Source organism: Rhyacophila brunnea, unplaced genomic scaffold (genome assembly GCF_057557595.1).
Source record: "Rhyacophila brunnea isolate RB1 unplaced genomic scaffold, BYU_Rbru_1.0 scaffold_13, whole genome shotgun sequence".
In the NCBI taxonomy this organism is placed as follows: domain Eukaryota; kingdom Metazoa; phylum Arthropoda; class Insecta; order Trichoptera; family Rhyacophilidae; genus Rhyacophila; species Rhyacophila brunnea.
In genome coordinates, this window is record NW_028232785.1 from 21,977,263 (window position 1) to 21,981,375 (window position 4,113).

The 4,113-nt window shown below is 31.1% G+C and overlaps 1 long non-coding RNA gene across 1 annotated transcript; it reads right to left on the reverse strand.

Moving 5' to 3' along the window:
* Window positions 1-1,482: 1,482 nt before the first annotated feature.
* Window positions 1,483-3,810, reverse strand: LOC147076922 (uncharacterized). The gene is made up of 2 exons (XR_015069389.1): window positions 3,643-3,810; window positions 1,483-3,328 (listed from the first exon to the last, which is right to left on the reverse strand). It is a non-coding gene; the product is annotated as an uncharacterized LOC147076922 (long non-coding RNA).
* Between the last annotated feature and the right edge of the window lie 303 nt (window positions 3,811-4,113).

Sequence of the window (4,113 nt, forward strand, 5' to 3'; positions counted from 1 at the left end):
CACAAAATTGTAATAATTGGGGATACAAGTTATCCAATTAATGATTGGTCTAGACAAAAAGCGATAAAACCATATTTTGTCGAAATCGAGAAAAAAATATGTTCATATTGTACGCGTAATTTTAGACCATGGTGAAAAATTTAAGTTCAAAACCCGTTATAAACCTAAAAAAAATATTTCAATTCTTAATTTGGCACGAAAAGCAATATTGATAATCATACATCAGAATATGGTTGATTCCGCGCGCTTTTCTTTGTATGCTCCACGTGACAGTTATTCGTTGTATTCATCTTGTATTATCACTATAAATATAATGAGTGACTTACTCCAAAATACAAAAAGACCACTAATAGAGCGTCTATTCATAAAGCGAAGACAAAACAAAGATTCGTGGAAAAAAAGAACAGGAGCTCCGTTTAAAGTAAGTAAATTTTGTGCTACATGCCATGTAGGTAGGTATAGCGTAACCGCTAAATACCTATATATTTTTTTAAATTTTAAATTAGTATTTTTTGTGTATACGGAGTGTTATGTCAGTATTTTTGTTTTGTAATTTTCATAGATATGAAATATATTAAATAATTGATCATAGTTTCTTGTATTTTCTTAAGTCATGCGTTTTCTATGTAGGTAGATACATATTAAGCAAAACAAAACAATTATTAATTGAGTACCTTGGTATCAAAGTGGGACATGAGCCATCTGCAATAATTTGCAGGAGAGGCGATTTTTCATTTCATATAAATATTGAAACATAATATATATAAAAAAAATACTTGAGTAATGCTTAGAGGTATAGAATCACATTTATTAAGTTAAATCTAAGATATTCATTTTGTAAATATCAAATATAATCGTTCAAAATTGCTTACGTCCGTTTTTGACACATACTTTTGCGTTTGTCCGTGTTTGATACGCAAACGGCCGTACGTGTCCGCTTTTGACAGAAAGTTTAATTTTTTTAAATAAAATTGCAAGGTAGTTCAGATTTCTTTTATTGACAGAATTTAACAATAAATGAAAAGCCTTAAAATTAATAATCATTTATTTTCTGGAGATAGGTAACAATTCGCAGAAAATTTAAATTTTTTTAAAATAAAATTTCAAGGTAGTTCAGATTTCTTTTATTGAAAAGATTTAACAATAAATGGAAAGCCTTAAAACTAATAATCATTCATTTTCTGGAGATAACAATTCGCAGAAAGCTTAATTTTTTTAAATAAAATTTCAAGGTAGTTCAGATTTCTTTTATTGAAAAGATTTAACAATAAATGGAAAGCCTTAAAACTAATAATCATTCATTTTCTGGAGATAACAATTCGCAGAAAGCTTAATTTTTTTAAATAAAATTTCAAGGTAGTTCAGATTTCTTTCATTGAGAAGATTTAACAATAAATGGAATGCCTTAAAATTAATAATTATTCATTTTCTGGAGATAACAATTCGCAGAAAGTTTAATTTTTTTTAAATAAAATTTCAAGATAGTTGAAATTTCTTTTATTGACAGGATTTAACAATAAATGAAAAGCCTTAAAATTAATAATCATTCATTTTCTGGAGATAATAATTCGACTCCCGCAAGTTCCACGTCATCTCCATCAAGTGTATCAATAGCTTCTAAATTATTCACTTCTTCAAAGCATTCACATGCATGAATATCTTCAGTATATTGTTGGCCATCGATTGGCAAATTATTATTTGTTTCAATTATGTTCTTATACCAATGCAGGGTTTCTATATTCTTCCATTCGAGTCCAAAATGTTTCGAAAGTAGAGAATTTACATCGTTTATCTTGTTTTCATTCAGTTTAACGCCTATAGGAATCGGTGCTGGATTTACTGCATCGTATGTTTTATTCTTTTTTAGAATTTGCTTCTCTCTCGCGATGTCACAATTGTAAGGTATTTCACCTCTTACCACAATATTATTCTTTTTCGTTTTGCGGAATAAAATTCTCTTGCATTGAGATATTTTGAAATGTAATTGTGCTGTAGATTTTATGTTTATTTTAGCTTCGTCTTTCCAATTATGAGGACTCCAATCTGTACCAATTATTTTCAATGTTCCGTGTGCTTTAAATACATCATGATATTCTTCAATATGTATTATTGTTTTCTTTTTCTTTAAGTCTCTTTCGATAAGACCAAATACCCGATCTGCTGGAAGGAAAGAATGTCCAGTGACTGGAAAAATTATCTCTAGCTTAGTGATTGATGGAGGAGCATTGTTATGAAGCCATTTGGCACACATCGTTACTATTGTTAAATTTTTATTTTGGCCAGCACACCCATCTGCTACCAACCGAACATTTGTGTATCCGTTCAATACTTTTGATTGTAGTTCATTGAAAATGATTGATGCTACTTCATTTGAAGATTTCCTCCCTTGGTTTTCATTCCATGTATAAATTGACACATTTTGTGGTGACAAATTATTTTTTGACGTTCCTGATACGACTGCTAAATTGAAGCAGTAAAATTGTCTCGAGTAATAGGCGGACTGGTCACTAACTTTTGGCAACACAAGGTTTTTCTGGCAATCGAAGGACATAAGAAAACAATCATCGTTTTTCTTCTTCAAATATTCGAAAAAACAGTTTGCTTTTTTTTTGTGTAGAGTAAGTTTAAATATCAAATCTTTTTTCTCATTTTCATCCTTTTCTAATTTCACTTTTTCTTTTAATTCCAAACATGTGCTACATTCATCAGTGCTTGGAGTTGCAAAACTCATATTAAACCGGGTATTAAACAACATCCGAAAGTATGACATTTTTACTTTGAAGTCATCAGTGACGCTATTATTATACATTGACCATATTTTGGTAATGCTTAGATCTGAATCTAAGTAAATTCTTGTACTTCGGTCTCGTTTATAATGTGACTCGATTCCCTTGAGACATTTGGTGAAATCGATGACAGAATTCATCTTGTTTTCAAAAAGTTTATCCTTTCTTGATCCACCCCTTGTTTCAATGGGTACTAACATGTTATTTTTTTTAAACCGTTGGAAGACTCCGATAACTCTATGTTTTGTTATATTTAATGTTGATAAAAACGTGGCCCTGCATACGGGAAGACAATTCCCAGCAGTGTTTATAATGCTGTAATGAAATGTAGCCATTTTTTGTTTTATAAAATTTTTTGACGGCGTCTTTTTGGTACGAGAGTCCTACAGTATTTCAAAATAAAAGAATCCTGCTTGTCTTTAGCTGGTGCAGAATAAAACGATTCGTGAAACTTCCTTATGTCTTCCATTGTCAATAATCTGCATTGAAGACCACGACGATGGCCGCATTTAGGAAAGGAAGGCACGCCTTTTGCAGAATATCTGGAAAAAATAATATATTTTAGTGTTTTATTCAACTTAGAAACCACGGTTTGAAAAAACATTTTGTTCTTGAACCACCCTTTCCGTGACCATAGTAATGACATGGAGGTAATAGCGTATGTGTAAATGCGTTAACAATGAAAAATACTCGTAAATAACGAGTGAAAATGCGCAAAGGTTAATATTTAAATATTATTATTCTTATAAAAACATAAAATTATGCTTGAGCACATCATATTTTAACAATAAATCGCATTTAAAAAAGATGCATTGTGATCGAAAAAGTTTTGTAGTAGTATTCTGATAGTACTTACTTTAAAGTCTTTTCTTTGGCCCTTTTCCACTCATTGGGCTTAGCTACACGTTTTCTAGCATTCCTTGAGTCCATTTCAGTTCATTAAATATTATACTTTTTCTTGAAAACTATTATAAATGCACTTATTTTGAAAAAAACTGACAGAGAACCTCTATTTTAGAATAATGTTATCAGAGTGCCGAAATCCCGGCAGCCATGACAGTCTGAGAAGATTCCTGCTCAGTGATTGGCTGGCCCTTACCTGCGCGCGCATATAAGTCAAGTGTCCGTTTTTGATATTATACACGAACTTTAAACACAAAAATCTCCATGAAAACGACCGTTTTTGATACTGTCGAAGGCATTGTTGGAAAGAGCATCACTAACACTACCAGAATCAACAAAAACATGAATTTAGTGGAGTGTGGCTTATGTCCCACTTTGATACCAAGGTACTCAATTGTTGAAATGAAATTCCAATGGTTTCCAA